This window comes from Bubalus kerabau, chromosome 10, assembly GCF_029407905.1.
Source record: "Bubalus kerabau isolate K-KA32 ecotype Philippines breed swamp buffalo chromosome 10, PCC_UOA_SB_1v2, whole genome shotgun sequence".
NCBI lineage: Eukaryota > Metazoa > Chordata > Mammalia > Artiodactyla > Bovidae > Bubalus > Bubalus kerabau.
In genome coordinates, this window is record NC_073633.1 from 36,616,064 (window position 1) to 36,633,706 (window position 17,643).

The following is a 17,643-nucleotide window of genomic DNA, read 5'->3' on the forward strand; positions in this document are numbered from 1 at the left end:
TACAGCATAAAGTGAATAATGGTAAGGAAGTGAGCAGAAAGAGATGTTGAGTGTAGATATGGAGAGTCTCACATAACTCGTTAGCATATTTGCATGTTACTCTCCCTGTAAATAGAGTCAATAGAGGTTTCTAGGTGGGGAAGAATCATGATTGAAGCAAAATTTTCCAATAATAATTCTAGTTACAGTAAGGAGGATAGAGTGAGGAAAAATTAGAATCATGATTTATAGGCAAATTTCAGAAAGAGACAAGAATTTAAATCTTAGCAGTGACAGTGGAAATAAGCAGAATGAAGGCTATTTGGGATCATTTTGAAGGCAGGATTAAAGAACTTGGTAACTAAATAGGGTGAGTGAGTGAAGAAAGTCAAGAAAAGTGTAGCATGGCCTCCAGAGTGGATAGAGATACTATTTGCCCACATGGAGAATCCAAGAAAAGGGTGAACTGGCAAAGGAGGTACCAGAAAGAGGTCTTGTGTCACAAAAGCTATACAGGTTACAACAGAGGTATTTTTTAGAAAGTGATGGAGTGATCTCTTCTAGGTAATTTATCCCCTAAGCTTAAGCATCATTAGAATGACTTTAATATGAAGTTTATATTGGGATATACATAGAGATTTTAAAAGATAGGGATGGTAGAATTGAAAAGTCATTAGATTGTAAATCAGAACTCATAGTCTTCATCAGCCATTTGGTTGACCTTGGAAAAATAACCTGATCTCCACAAGCAACTATTTTGTAATTTACGGAAAGAGTAAAAATGTTCTCTCTTCCCTTCTCCCACTGTGTGTGAGGATAATGGTGAACTTTTAGTGAAAACTACAAGTTGTAGAAAAGAGTCAGACACATCTGAGCATGTACTGAGAGAGATAAGGTGTAGAACAACTGATTCGGATAATATTTTGTCATTTGTTAGTTTGATAATTAAAAACAAAGACTTGAAACACATAGAACTCTGCTCAATGTTATGTGGCAGACTAGATGGGAGGAGAGTTGGGGGAGAATGGATACATGTATATGTATGGCTGAATCCCTTTGCTGCTCACCTGAAATTATTACAATATTGTTTGTAAATCTGCTATAGCCCAATGCTTTGCCAACAAAGGTTCATATAGTCAAAACTATGGATTTTCCTATAGTCATGTACAGATATGAGAGTTGGACCACCAAGAAAGCTGAGCGCCAAAAATTGATGCTTTTGAACTGTGGTGCTGGAGAAGAATCCTGAGAGTCCCTTAGACAGCAAGGAGATCAATCCTAAAGGAAAACAACTCTGAATATTCATTGGAAGGATTGATGCTGAAGCTGAAGCTCTAATACTTTGGCCACCTGATGTGAAGAGCTGACTCATTGGAAAAGACCCTGATGCTGGGAAAGATTGAGGGCAGGAGGAGAAGGAGGCGACAGAGGATGAGACGGTTGGATGGCATCACCGACTCAACGGACATGGGTTTGAGCAAGCTTGGGGAGATGGTGAAGCACAGGGAGTCCTGGTGTGCTGCAGTCCATGGCGTCACAGAGTCAGACACCACTTAGCAACTAAACAACAACAATACCTCCATACAAAATAAAAAGCTTTAAAAAATTTAAAACAAAAGACTTGATTGAAAACTTCTCAAAACATTTGCAGGGAAAGGGATTTAAATTCTATCGACGCTTTAGTCACAGTGGGGGTTTTCTCTCTGTAATTTCTGAATACAGCAAATCTTTCCTTTGCTCAAATATTAAATCTATGAGGCTACAAAAGTAACATTACACATGGTATACATTATAAAAACAAACTCTGAAACATTTGTCTGGGGCAAAATAAAAGAAACTGAAAAATTGAAGATGTCAAGCATTTTTACTTAATGCGAGATATCCCCATTATTTCTTTTCCTTTTAATAAAGTTCACACTTAGTTGCTCTCTTGAAAACCAATTCCTCCTAAAGCTTCTCTCTTCATCTTTAATATGACTTTTCTCTGAAGCTCTCATTTCTATCCAGGCAGCATTATTACATATCTTACAAAATCGAACATTAGAGATTAATTACATATGAAGTATATCTGATGGCTCTGGGGTTTCTCTGGGTACCAGTGAGCGCTACCCACTGGTGTCATAAAAGCTGTGTAAATTTAATTAAAATGTAGCTATTTTATTGGGTTTACTATGCAAGTAGGGCCTCTGGTCTATAAAGAAAAAAATAATTTAAAGGAACAAAATACTTTGTGGTGAGGGACAGGCAGCTAAGAGCAGCTGAAAAGAGAGAGGAAAAGGCTTACAAAGAGAGGAAGAACGTTCCCTGTGGAATAGTCACTCCTTCCAAATTCACCAAGCCTCTTTCCAAGCACTTCAAGTCAGAGAAAATCCCAAGTGCATTTTTCAGCCCTTCTTGGTTGTTTATTCAGAAAGCCCCAGGGAATCCTAAGCAGATACTTGTCTACTCCGTGGTGATTCATTTGGCATTTCATTCTCCCAAATAGCTAACTGATCCATTCTACCCTTACTTCTCAACCTCATGGACTGTAGCCTGCCAGGCTCCTCTGTGCATGGGATTCTCCAGGCAAGAATACTGGAGTGGGTGGCCATTCCCTTCTCCAAGGGATCGTCCCCATCCAGGGATTGAACCCGGGCCTCCTATATTGCAGGAAGATTCTTTACCATCTGAGCCATCAGAGAAGCACTTTTCCCTGGTACTTCTCTAATACTGAGTAAACTTGAAGAGCTGACAGTGCCAAATTCAACATTGAGAGTCTAACCAGGAGACCCATTCACAACTTCTAAGCTTCACTGTATACAGCTATGAGGAGTGGGTCAGGGGTTTTGAGTCTCTGGAGGGATAACTTTCTCTGAACTCCCCAGCAAATTAGGCTGTCTCTATTTTGCATACAAATATGCAAAATACTTTGCCTGACAAAAATTCATATACTCAAAGCTATGGTTTCTCCAGTAGTCATGTATGGATCTGAGAGTTGGACATAAAGTCTGAACATTGAAGAATTGATGCTTTTGTGCTGTGGTGTTGGAGAAGACTGTTGCGAGTCCTTTGGACTGCAAGGAGATCCAACCAGTCAATCCTAGCTATTTCATTGAGTTTACTATGCAAGTAGGTCCTCTGGTCTTCTGAATAAAATACTCTATGGCAAAGGGATAGGCAGCTAAAAATAGCTGAAAAGAGAGGAAAAGGCTGACAAAGAGAGGGAGAAAGTTCCCTGTGGAATAGTTTCTCCTTCCACTTTTGTCAAGCCTCTTTCCAACCGCTTCAAGTCAGAGCAAATCCCAAGTGAAATTCCTGACTATTCACTGGAAGGACTGATGCTGAAGCTGAAGCTCCAATACTTTGGCCACCTGATGCAAAGAGCCAACTTAATCAAAAAGACCCTGATGCTGGGAACGATTGAAAGTAGCAGGAGAAGGGGACGACAGAGGACGAGATAGTTGGATGGCATCATGGACTCAAAGGACATGAGTTTGAGCAAGCTCCAGGAGATGGTGAACGACAGGGAAGCCTGGAATGTTGCAGTCCATGAGGTCTCAGAGTCAGACATGACTGAATGACTGAACAATGACTATTTTGTATTCAAGTAGATAGTGGCCACAATGTGTTCTAAAAGTGGGAAGCAAACATTCTGTAAAATACCTCTATAAAAGTAGCACAGGACCTGTGCTAATCCATTTGGAGGAAGTGTGTAATAACAGTAATGATGACTAACATTTATTTCACGTTCAGTTCAGTTCAGTTCAGTCGCTCAGTCGTGTCCGACTCTTTGCAACCCCATGACTTGCAGCATGCTAGGCCTCCCTGTCCATCACCAACTCCGGGAGTTCACCCAAACTCATGCCCATCAAGTCGGTGATGCTATCCAACCTTCTCGTCCTCTGTCGTCCCCTTCTCCTACTGCCCCCAATCCCTCCTATCATCAGAGTCTTTTCCAATGAGTCAACTCTTTGCATGAGGTGGCCAAAGTACTGGAGTTTCAGCTTTAGCATCAGTCCTTCCATACTATGTGCATATTTAGCATACTATGTGCTAAATATGCACATAGTATGTCTAGCCCTTACACTGTACCACCACACTGTAGCATAGAGAGTATACGTTTTTAAATGAGATGGAAATGATTTGAATGCTGGCTCAGTTCCTTTCTGGCTCTCTGAATCTGTTTCTTTCTAAACTTAATATTTGGCTGGCAAGTTCTAAGTAATGCTTAAGGATTGAGCACACGCACATAAACATCATATATTCTCACACACACACACCCCTCTGTAACACATTATCTGGCACAAAGTAGTGATGGGAGTTCCACAATATTAGTTTTAGTCTTCAGGAAGACTATTTGGATCTTAATATTATTTTGAACAAAATTCTCTAAGGATGGGAATTTTGGGATTTGGGGATTTCTCCACTGGTTCATGCTGCTGCTGCTAAGTCGCTTCAGTCGTGTCCGACTCTGTGCGACCCCATAGATGGCAGCCCACCAGGACCCCGCGTCCCTGGGATTCTCCAGGCAAGAACACTGGAGTGGGTTGCCGTTTCCTTCTCCAAAGCATGAAAGTGAAAAGTGAAAGTGAAGCCGCTCAGTTGTGTCCGACTCCTAGTGACCCCATGGACTGCAGCCACCAGGCTCCTCCATCCATGGGATTTTCCAGGCAAGAGTACTGGAGTGGGGTGCCATTGCCTTCTCTGGTAGTAGTTACTCAGATCAGATCAGATCAGTCACGCAGTCGTGTCCGACTCTTTGCGACCCCATGAATTGCAGCACTCCAGGCCTCCCTGTCTATCACCAACTCCCGGAGTTCACTCAGACTCATGTCCATCAAGTCAGTGATGCCATCCAGCCATCTCATCCTCTGTTGTCCTCTTCTCCTCTTGCCCCCAATCCCTCCCAGCATTACAGTCTTTTCCAATGAGTCAATTCTTCGCATGAGGTGGCCAAAGTACTGGAGTTTCAGCTTTAGCATCATTCCTTCCAAAGAAATCCCAGGGCTGATCTCCTTCAGAATGGACTGGTTGGATCTCCTTGCAGTCCAAGGGACTCAGAAGAATCTTCTCCAACACCACAGTTCCAAAGCATCAATTCTTTGGTGCTCAGCCTTCTTCACAGTCGAACTCTCACATCCATATATGACCACAGGAAAAAGCATAGCCTTGACTAGATGAACCTTTGTTCGCAAAGTAATGTCTCTGCTTTTGAATATGCTATCTAGGTTGGTCATAACTTTCAGTTCCTACCAGTGTTTAATTAATTTTATATTATAGTTATTTGTTCTATCCAATACAAAAATATGGATCATGTGAAAGAAATCATTGTATTTTGTTAAGAAAGTCAGCATTTCTCTCATTTGGAATGCACCAGGATACCCTGAATTAGAACACCTCTTAATCCAGTTACCGTGGTGTGTGAGTAAAAAGAGGGAATGGGTAAAAGAAGTGTATTTCAACATTAACTCGATGTAGGGGTTCCAAGTCAGGGTGTGATGTAGAAAGATCCTGAACCTACCTCCTCCTATAGACACACTGAATCCAGAGCTACATGTGGAAAATGTTTCTCTGGGGAAAAAACTATAAAAACCAGCTAAGAAGGTCCCACCCAGAGTTTCTCTCTGAGGACTGAGGGATTTGAAACCCACACTGGGCACCCCAGCTTTTAGGACCTGCACCTGAGAGATGAGATCCCCAAACATCCAGCTTTGAAAACCGAAGGAGCTCATGACCCAAGGCTATAGGGAACTGGAGAAATGACTGTTACAGGGGCGATGTGCTCAGGCTCTCTCCTCCAGAGCTCAGCACAGGAGCAGCCTATTGAGAGGTACCCAGACTTGTGTCAGAGGCTTATTTGCTTGATCTAATCTAGCACACACCTAGGGGCCTCCTGGGGTACCCTCTGGGGAAGGAGGCTGGCAGGCACCATTTTTGTCCTCTTTGCTCACCAGTACCACCAGAAAGGAGCTTGTGCCCACCTCTGCTGCCCCAACTTTTGTGTCTTCCACTGGTGATACCTCTAGACCACTTGGTTCTGAAGGCCAGTGGAGACTATGCTCGTGGGTCCCACAGGAGAATAACCAACAGAGAAAGATTCTTAAGTGACGACTACCCTCAGAGCACCCCAGGAGGAAACAGACTCAGGACCCTAGTCTCTCTGTAAAGGGACTTCTAATAGCTTATCTCCATAGTGGCAGGCTTCTGATTAAACACAGGTGGGGCTTCCCTGGTGGCTCAGATGGTAAAGAGTCTGCCTGCAATGCAGGAGACCTGGGTGAAATTTCTGGGTTGGTAAGATCCCCTGGAGAAGGAAATAGCAACCCACTCAAGTATTCTTGCCTGGAGAATTCCATGGTCAGAGGAGCCTGGCAGGCTGCAGTCTGTGGGGTCACAAAGGGTCCGACGTTTCTGAGTGACTTCCACTTTACTTTGGCTGACTTAATCCTTTGCAGAAATCTCCAAGTGCGGGTGATTTGTTTTGTTTTGGTTTGTTTGCATCTCCCTTCGCTGTGATCCAGAGAATGTATATCTGATATCTCTGGAGGGTGCTTTACATGCCTCTAGGTAAGCTTGCCTTCCTGCGTCCCATGGGGCTGTAACAATTAGACAGCGAGTCTCAGCCAGCTATCAGTCCTGGGGCCCTGCACAGACAGCACACTGAAACACATCCTCAGTATTTTTGCAAAAGAGGCCTTTTGCTTGTCCAAGAGCTTTGGCTTGAGAGGAAGGCTTCTGTTTGGCGCACAGCTTGGGGCCTGCACGGGTGCACGCTGGGGCCAGGGGAGCCAAGCTCTGCATGCTCTCTCAGCTGCCCTCAGGTCTTTTCCCCTCCCTGAAAAGAACTCAACAAACATACACCAACATACACAAATGTCTAATCATTGTGTTCTATATCTGGAACTAATATGTCAATTAGACATCAATAAAAAATAAATGGGTTTCCCAGGTGGTGCTAGTGGTAAAGAGCCCATCTGCCAATTCAGGAGACATAAGAGACTCAAGTTCAATCCCTGGGTTGGGAAGGTCCCCAGGAGAAGGGAATGGCAACCCACCCCAGTATTCTTGCCTGCAGAATTTCACAGAGAGAGAAGCCTGGTGGGCTACAGTCCATAGGGTCACAGAGTTGGACACAACCAAAGCAACTTAGCATACACGCACACACACACACAAAAGAAATAAAATTTTAAAAAATGTAATTAGGTCTTACTATGACATTCTTTTTTGATCAGAATTACTTTTGTCCAGGATATTTTTTTCTTTTGTTCTTATAGCTGTCATCCCCAATGCTGGAAAGTCTGTGTAGTCTCCTCTGTCCTTTTTTCACACATGTAATACACAGCAGTCACAAGGAACTCTTATCCCGTGTGAGGTCAGGAACTGTCCCAACTCGGAAGGCTCTGGAGTAAGGACTGAGGGGTGTGGGTGTGGGCAAGACTGGAGAGAGGAACTGAGGTAGGGTCTTTCTGCTCATACTACAGATGTTGATGTAGTTGGAGAAAGTGGTCAAGTCCCTCTGAATTATTCTCTGCAATTCGTAATTCTCCATTCTTGGATATTTAATTTCTCAAACTTTTACTAGTCTCATTTACTCTATTGAGGCCATTTCTAAGTTATCTATACCTTAAATATTGGGGAAGTTATTATTTTTAGCACATCTAAGTCAACAGTGACTCTCAGAAGCTTTGATTTATTTTTAGGAGGACATATTTAGGACACAGAAAAGATTACAGTTATAACTTTTTCTAAATGAATTTGAAAACTCCAAACTAAGACTCTCTCATTGCAATTTAGTGTTCGTAAGTAAGTGTTAGTCGTTCAGTTGTGCCCAACTCTTTGCGACCCCATGGACTGCAGACCACCAGGCTCCTGTGTCTATGAGATTTTCCAGGCAAGGATACTGGAGTGGGTTGCCATTCCCTTCTCCAGGGGATCTTCCCAACCCAGGGATCAAACCCGGGTCTCCTGCACTGCAGACAGATTCTTTACCGACTGAGCTACAAGAGGGTACAAAAAAGCAGATCTTCCCTTCTCCCCGCCTAAAAAACTCACATATAAAAAAATTAATTAAAAACACACAAAGTAAAGTGTTAGAAGAAAATGGTTTCCATGAGCTTTGTGTAACTACTATTTTCCACTAGGCACCATTCCTTTAATTTAGATACGAATTCAAGAACACATCATCTAAATTTTAAAAATTATATGATTTTATCTGAAATAAAAAGCAGTAAGCATCTAGCCACTATAGCACAATAAAATTACATTTTGTTGTATTTCTCTGCCCAAATACATATATAAATTATCAATAAAATATAAATATAGAGCACCAAAATACACAGCCAGATTAAAAAGGAAAATAACTTTGCAAAGTAAAAGCTTAAAAAATGCAAATCAACGAGAGTCTGAACTCCCAGTCTTGCTCTGCTCCAAGGTAAGAAGCAAGTGATGATGAGCATTCTAACATTCTGCGTTGTAAACAAGACTGCTTAGAGACAAGGCTTTCTGGATAAAATAGGACTGAAAAAAAGTTGCTGGACATTAGCTAGAGCTAAGGCTTTTTAACAAGGCAGGCTGGGAGTGAGAAGGTAGATACATTCTTGCAACAAGGCAGTGGTCAGAGAAGCCTAGATACCAGCCTACTGACGGAAGCTATATTATCCTCAGTGAGGGAGATAGGAGCTGCATTAGGTCATCACATAGTCTTGGACACATATGGGCTGAGGATGGAAGGCTGGGTAAATGCTATGCTAAACCATCTGCGACATAGATAAAGGGACAGAACAAAATACAAGGGAAATTTCTCTCACAAACCAAATTCCAAAACAGGAAAAGACCTAACCCTGCAATAGATGTCCTGGTGCCTTGCCTCCATCTCCGTCCTCTCACTGCCTGAGTGTCCATTGGTGTGACTTTTCTTTTTTTCTTATTCTTTTTTAAATTTTATTTTTAAACTTTACATAATTGTATTAGTTTTGCCAAATATCAAAATGAATCCGCCACAGGTATACATGTGTTCCCCACCCTGAACCCTCCTCCCTCCTCCCTCCCCATACCATCCCTCTGGGTCATCCCAGTGCACCAGCCCCAAGCATCCAGTATCGTGCATCGAACCTGGACTGGCAACTCATTTCATACATGATATTTTATATGTTTCAATGCCATTTTCCCAAATCTTCCCACCCTCTCCCTCTCCCAGAGTCCATAAGACTGTTCTATACATCAGTGTCTCTTTTGCTGTCTCGTACACAGGGTTATTGTTACCATCTTTCTAAATTCCATATATATGCGTTAGTATACTGTATTGGTGTTTTTCTTTCTGGCTTACTTCACTCTGTATAATAGGCTCCAGTTTCATCCACCTCATTAGAACTGATTCAAATGTATTCTTTTTAATGGCTGAGTAATACTCCATTGTGTATATGTACCACTGCTTTCTTATCCATTCATCTGCTGATGGACATCTAGGTTGCTTCCATGTCCTGGCTATTATAAACAGTGCTGTGATGAACATTGGGGTACACGTGTCTCTTTCCCTTCTGGTTTCCTCAGTGTGTATGCCCAGCAGTGGGATTGCTGGATCATAAGGCAGTTCTATTTCCAGTTTTTTAAGGAATCTCCACACTGTTCTCCATAGTGGCTGTACTAGTTTGCATTCCCACCAACAGTGTAAGAGGGTTCCCTTTTCTCCACACCCTCTCCAGCATTTATTACTTGTAGACTTTTGGATCACAGCCATTCTGACTGGTGTGAAATGGTACCTCATAGTGGTTTTGATTTGCATTTCTCTGATAAAGAGTGATGTTGAGCATCTTTTCATGTGTTTGTTAGCCATCTGTATGTCTTCTTTGGAGAAATGTCTGGTGTGACTTTTCAACACTTGCATTTTTTTTCCTTTTGCCCTGCCAGCTTGCAGGATGTTAGTTCCCTGACAAGGAATCAAACTTACACCCTCAGCAGTGAAAGCATGCAGTCCTAACCACTGGACCACCAGCGAGTCCTGCATTTTATTATTTTAGTTTCCCTACTGTCTCTGAAGCCTGCTTTGTCCATTGGTCTGATAAACTAAAAGTGGTGTAAAGCTAATGCCTTCTAGGCACATCTTTACACTGACTAAAGGAAATTTGTGCATAAATGTTCTCACAATATGAGTAAGATAACACTGAGAGGTCTATTGTATACTCAATCCCAAAATTTTCCTAGTGGAAGTGACCTCTAGCTACACACAGGGGTCCTGACTTGGTGATGCCTCGTTTTATTGCCTGTTTCCTTCCCTGTCTCCCTTCTCCATTAATCTATTGTCTATTGGTGTGACTTCACTTTCCAAATAAACTAGTTGCATTCAGTTTTGTTTTGTTTTTTTCTTAAGGTCTTCTCTATGGAGAATACAAACTAAGGTGGACGCTGAGAAGATTAAGCCACAAATATTAGCTGAAGAAGCCTATATTGTCTCCAGAAGTTAATATGATGAAACAGTCTGAAAATCTTTAAAATAAATGTTTAGTGCCCACATATAAGTGAAGTATAATTTCTATTTTAAAAAGCAACAACATGAAACAAATAAAAAGGCAGACATGAAGCAATCAACAAAATATGAAACAAATTCTATTAAAAATGCTGGAAAGGAGTTATGCAGCCTTCATAATCAAACACTAAATGATGTAGTAACTTGGCACTGGAAAAAATTAGTGAATTAAAAGAGACATTCACCCAGAATGCAGCATGCAAGATACAACAAAAAGGAAGGCAGGTGGAGTAGAAGATAGGAAAGTCATGGAGGACAGATTGTGATGTGCAGTCCTAATTTCTATCATATTATAGTTTCAGAAGAAGACAACAGAGGAAATGGCACAGAGGAAATTACGGAAGAAATGAGAATTTACCAACTGTCCTAAGATCAAAAGTGGATTCAAAGTAATAAGCAGGGTAAATATAAGTATATAATTAAAAACAAAAAACTCTGGAACAGCAAAGTTAAATTGCAGAATAGACAAAATTATTTTAGAAGCTACCAGATTGAGGGCAAGAGGAGAAGCGGGGGACAGATGAGATGAATGGATGGCATCACTGACTCATTGGACATGAGTTTGACCAAGCTCCAGGAGGTGGTGAAGCACAGGGAGGCCTGGCGTGCTGCTGTTCATTGGGTTGCAAAGAATCAGATACGACTTAGTGAACAACAGCAGCAAGACAGAAAGGGTCGATACCCTACAAGGGAAACGTATGTGAACTGACAGCAAACCATTCAAACATAATAAGGACAAGTATCATATGAAACTGCTTGTATGTAAATCTAAAGAAAATTACACCAATGAGCTTATTTATGAAATAGAAATAGACTCATAGACATAGAAAAAAATTTATCGTTACCAAAGATGAAAGGTCGGAAGGGATGAATTAGGAGTTTGGGAGTAAAATATATACACTATTATTTATAAAATAGATAACCCACAAGGGGCTATTGTACAGCATAGAAAACTATATTCAATACCTTTTAATAACCTATAATGGAAAAGAATTTAAAAAGAATATGTATGTATTAATGCATATACATACATATATAGCAAAGTAACATATATATATATATATCTCTCTCTCTCAGATCAGTCACTCAGTCACGTCCGACTCTTTGCGACCCCATGAATCGCAGCACACCAGGCCTCCCTGTCCATCACCAACTCACGGACTTCAATGAGAATTACGTCCATCAAGTCAGTGATGCCATCCAGCCATCTCATCCTCTGTTGTCCCCTTCTCCTCTTGCCCCCAATCCCTCCCAGTATCAGAGTCTTTTCCAATGAGGCAGTCTCTGCATGAGGTGGCCGAAGTACTGGAGTTTCAGCTTTAGCATCATTCCTTCCAAAGAAATCCCAGGGCTGATCTCCTTCAGAATGGACCCTTGCATTCCTATACACTAATAATGAGAAAACATAAAGAGAAATTAAGGAAACAATTCCATTCACCATTGCAACGGAAAGAATAAAATACTTAGGAATATATCTACCTAAAGAATCTAAAGACCTATATATAGAAAACTATAAAACACTGGTGAAAGAAAACAAAGAGGACACTAACAGATGGAGAAATATACCATGTTCATGGATTGGAAGAATCAATATAGTGAAAATGAGTATACTACCCAAAGCAATCTATAGATTCAATGCAATCCCTATCAAGCTACCAACAGCATTCTTCACAGAGCTAGAACAAATAATTTCACAATTTGTATGGAAAAACAAAAAACCTCGAATAGCCAAAGCGATCTTGATAAAGAAGAATGGAACTGGAGGAATCAACCTACCTGACTTCAGGCTCTACTACAAAGCCACAGTTATCAAGACAGTATGGTACTGGCACAAAGACAGAAATATAGATCAATGGAACAAAATAGAAAGTCCAGAGATAAATCCACGCACATATGGACACCTTATCTTTGACAAAGGAGGCAAGAATATACAATGGATTAAAGACAATCTCTTTAACAAGTGGTGCTGGGAACTCTGGTCAACCACTTGTAAAAGAATGAAACTAGAACACTTTCTAACACCATACACAAAAATAAACTCAAAATGGATTGAAGATCTAAACGTAAGACCAGAAACTATAAAACTCCTAGAGGAGAACATAGGCAAAACACTCTCTGACATACATCACAGCAGGATCCTCTATGACCCACCTCCCAGAATATTGGAAATAAAAGCAAAAATAAACAAATGGGACCTAATCAACCTTAAAAGATTCTGCACATCAAAGGAAACTATTAGCAAAGTGAAAAGACAGCCTTCAGAATGGGAGAAGATAATAGCAAATGAAGCAACTGACAAACAACTAATCTCGAGACTATACAAGCAACTCCTACAGCTCAACTCCAGAAAAATAAATGACCCAATCAAAAAATGGGCCAAAGAACTAAATAGACATTTCTCCAAAGAAGACATCCAGATGGCTAACAAACACATGAAAAGATGCTCAACATCACTCATTATCAGAGAAATGCAAATCAAAACCACTATGAGGTACCATTTCACACCAGTCAGAATGGCTGTGATCCAAAAGTCTACAAGTAATAAATGCTGGAGAGGGTGTGGAGAAAAGGGAACCCTCTTCCACTGTTGGTGGGAATGCAAACTAGTACAGCCACTATGGAGAACAGTGTGGAGATTCCTTAAAAAACTGGAAATAGAACTGCCTTATGATCCAGCAATCCCACTGCTGGGCATACACACTGAGGAAACCAGAAGGGAAAGAGACACGAGTACCCCAATGTTCATCGCAGCACTGTTTATAATAGCCAGGACATGGAAGCAACCTAGATGTCCATCAGCACATGAATGGATAAGAAAGCAGTGGTACATATACACAATGGAGTATTATTCAGCCATTAAAAAGAATACATTTGAATCAGTTCTAATGAGGTGGATGAAACTGGAGCCTATTATACAGAGTGAAGTAAGCCAGAAAGAAAAACACCAATACAGTATACTAACACATATATATGGAATTTAGGAAGATGGTAACAATAACCCTGTGTACGAGACAGCAAAAGAGACACTGATGTATAGAACAGTCTTATGGACTCTGTGGGAGAGGGAGAGGGTGGGAAGATTTGGGAGAATGGCATTGAAACATGTAAAATATCATGTATGAAAAAAAAAAATTGTATAAAAAAAAAAAAAAAAAGAATGGACTGGTTGGATCTTCTTGCAGTCCAAGGGACTCTCAAGAGTCTTCTCCAACACCACAGTTCAAAAGCACCAATTCTTCGGCGCTCAGCCTTCTTCACAGCCCAACTCTCACATCCACACATGACCACAGGCAAAACCATAGCCTTGACTAGACAAAACTTTGTTGGCAAAGTAATGTCTCTGCTTTTGAATATGCTATCTAGGTTGGTCATAACTTTCCTTCCAAGGAGTAAGCGTCTTTTAATTTCATGGCTTCAGTCACCATCTGTAGTGATTTTGGAGCCCAGAAAAATAAAGTCTGACATTGGTTCCACTGTTTCCCCATCTATTTCCCATGAAGTGATGGGACCAGATGCCATGATCTTCGTTTTCTGAATGTCGAGCTTTAAGCCAACTTTTTCACTCTCCTCTTTCACTTTCATCAAGAGGCTTTTGAGTTCCTCTTCACTTTCTGCCATCAGGGTGGTCATCTGTATATCTGAGGTTCTTGATATTTCTCCCGGCAATCTGATTCCAGCTTGTGTTTCTTCCAGTCCAGTGTTTCTCATGATGTACTCTGCATATAAGTTAAATAAGCAGGGTGACAATATACAGCCTTGACGAACTCCTTTTCCTATTTGGAACCAGTCTGTTGTTCCATGTCCAGTTCTAACTGTTGCTTCCTGACCTGCATACAAATTTCTCAAGAGGCAGATCAGGTGGTCTGGTATTCCCATCTCTTTCAGAATTTTCCACAGTTTATTGTGATCCACACAGTCAAAGGCTTTGGCATAGTCAATAAAGCAGAAATAGATGCTTTTCTGGAACTCTCTTGCTTTTTCCATGATTCAGCAGATGTTGGAAATTTGATCTCTGGTTCCTCTGCCTTTTCTAAAACCAGCTTGAACATCGGGAAGTTCACGGTTCACATATTGCTGAAGCCTGGCTTGGAGAATTTTGAGCATTACTTTACTAGCGTGTGAGATGAGTGCATTTTTGCGGTAGTTTGAGCATTCTTTGGCATTGCCTTTCTTTGGGATTGGAATGAAAACTGACCTTTTCCAGTCCTGTGGCCACTGCTGAGTTTTCCAAATTTGCTGGCATATTGAGTGCAGCACTTTCACAGCATCATCTCTCAGGATTTGAAATAGCTCAACTGGAATTCCATCACCTCCACTAGCTTTGTTTGTAGTGATGCTTTCTAAGGCCCACTTGACTTCACATTCCAGGATGTCTGGCTCTAGGTCAGTGATCACACCATCATGATTATCTTGGTCGTGAAGATCTTTTTTGAGCAGTTCTTCTGTGTATTCTTGCCATCTCTTCTTAATATATATATATATAACTAACACAACATTGTAAATCAACTATATTTCTATAAAAAGTAAAATGTAATAGAGATCAGATGATAATGAAAGGATATCTAAAATTCTGAGGGTACTAATTATTCAATATTATAGAGGGAAAAAATTGCATACAAAGATCATGAGTGTATAGCACTAGCAAGATATGATACAGAGGCATAGGCTTATAGAAAAAAATCACAAGCTTAGTAACATCAATAAATGTGTTCTCCTCAAAGCCCATTATTCCATAAGGAGACTTGAGTCATACACTTCTTGAAGAACCATGGACAGTGTTCCAGCACAGCAGTACTGACTTCATTCTCTTAGATTATTTATTAGGAAGTTGAAGTAGAGGGCAGGGTGGCAGAGAACCCCTAGTCAACACCATACAAATGGGCACTTCCTGGCTCAGACGTGGCTTTGTCAGATGTTTCTCTCCTCTCTCTCTCTATATATATATATATAAAATATATATTTATATATATACATACACATACATACATACATGTGCATTCATGCTAAGTTGCTTCAGTCGTGTCCAACTCTTTGTGACTCTATGGATTGCAGCCTGCTAGGCTCCTCTGTCCATGGGATTCTCCAGGAAAGAATACTGGCCTAGGTTGCCATGCCTTCCTCCAGGGGATCTTCCCAACCCAGGGATTGAATCTGTGTCTCCTGCAACTCCTGCATTTCAGGCTGATTCTTTACTGCTGAGCCACCGGGAAAGCCCACATACATACACACACATATATATTTCAGCCACACAAAGACCAAAATATTTACCATTCACAGATTCCCTGCTACCACCTGAAAAGCCAAATACTCTGAAACTACCGTTCTACTGATTTTCACCTAAACATATGGACAGTTTTGCTATTTTAATGTATTGATCAGCTAGCAAGAATTCTCAAAGGTAAAAATGGAAATATGAACCCAGAGAGGCAGGCAGAGAACAGAAGCCTACTTTTACTCTGGGTCTTACTAAACCTGGGTCATCTTGAGCTTTAGTTTTCAGGCCTTCAAAGGACCTGAAAGATGGTAATCAAAGCTTGTTTCAGATGAGTACATAGGTCTAAGACCATGCAAGGTATATGCTCAGTGTAAGGGATGATGGGAAATAAACTGCCTTCTTTTACCATTACCAAGTGAATACACATTATTAAAAAGTTGGAAAAGGATAGTTAAGTGCCAAGCCCTTCAGGTATGTAGATTCCACACTCAAACTGCTTTTAATTACCTTTCAAATAATAGTGAAAGCAACATGTTCTCATTTTATATAAAACAGCTAGCCCTTCCATCATAAACAATCCTGCTAACCCTCTCCTTAAAATAAAAAGAGGTCTAAAGTCCAAATTTGCTAGATTCTTTCTGGAGGATGTTTTTGCTTTTCTAATCAGTAAGAATTCTACCTTGGTATTCTGTAACTTAAAATTAAATGATGACTCTAACCATAAAAATATGCTTTATATAAAATACTAGGGAAATGAATGGTTTCCCTCTGAAAACAACCTAAAAATTATGTAAGTGACTCCTACACATCAGGAAAATGAGGGGGAAAGTCCATATCAAAGTGCATAGGAGAGGCAAAGATAAAATCTTGCTATAATTCTACCCCCAGTGCAGTGACCACTACAAGAAGGAACTCAAATCACAGAGCTTCTCCCTGAGGAGTGAAAGGTTTGAGTCCCACTTTGGACACTTCATCTTTTAAGAACTGCACTTGAGAGATGAGCCCCTAAAACATCTAGCTCTGAAAGCCAGTGGGCTTGAATCTAGAAGATTTAAAAGGTCATGGTAAATTGAGAAATCATTCTTAAAGGGCTCATACATGGATTCATCTTCCCAGGGCCCACTGCAGAGTGTTTAAAAAGCATCAAGACTGTATGTGAAAGAAGGGTATTTGCTTATCCTAAAGCACCATCCTGAGAGCCAGGCATCTAATTTAACAAAACACTAGACTGCATCTAATTTAACAAAACCAACTGTGGTCCTCTCCAGGGATGAAGGCTGGCAGGTTCCATCTTTGTACTTTCCCTCAGACGTATTGCAACTCTCTGGTACCTCCAAGAAAGGAGCTTGGATCTCATCTGGCACCCTGATATTTGTAGCTGCTACCAAGGATATGTCTAAGTCATCTTTACATTGCCTACAAAAGGTTCACTTCAAATGTGAAAACACAGGGACTGAAAGTGAAAGGATGGGAAATGATATTCCAAGAAAACGGACACCAAAGAAAGCTGAAGTAGCTATACTGATATCAGACAAGAGAGATTTTGAAACAAAGAGTTTTATAAGAGACAAAGAAGTTATAACATTATGGTAAAGAGAGCAAACAAGAAGATATAAGATCTTAAAATATTTATGTATCCAACAAAGGAGCACCTAATTATACACAGCAAATACTAACAGACCTAAAGGGGGAAATAGACAGCAATTCAATTATAATAGGATAATACTCCATTTTTCTCAATACATAGTTCAATCACATAGATATTAGTTGAGAAAACATTGGCCTTAAACAACATATTAGACTAGAAGAACTTCACAGATATATAAAGAACATTTCATCCCAAAACAACAGTATACACATTCTTCTCAGGCAATCATGGAGCGTTGTCTAAGATAGATTATATATTAGGTCACATAAAAGTCTTAATATATTAAAGATGATTCCAATC

At 40.5% G+C, this 17,643-nt stretch overlaps 1 long non-coding RNA gene across 18 annotated transcripts in view; it reads right to left on the reverse strand.

Moving 5' to 3' along the window:
• The window catches only part of LOC129621181 (uncharacterized), a 160,236-nt gene that overhangs the window by 92,325 nt on the left and 50,268 nt on the right, over positions 1-17,643 (reverse strand). The window contains exon 5 of one of the 18 annotated variants that reach the window (XR_008699057.1): positions 6,403-6,554. The exons of 15 other annotated variants lie outside the window; for them this stretch is intronic. This is a non-coding gene — a long non-coding RNA (uncharacterized LOC129621181). Of the gene's footprint in view, positions 1-6,402; positions 6,555-11,726; positions 11,870-17,643 lie in introns of those variants that run through there. 2 more of the 18 variants (XR_008699058.1, XR_008699051.1) reach the window with 2 other exon arrangements.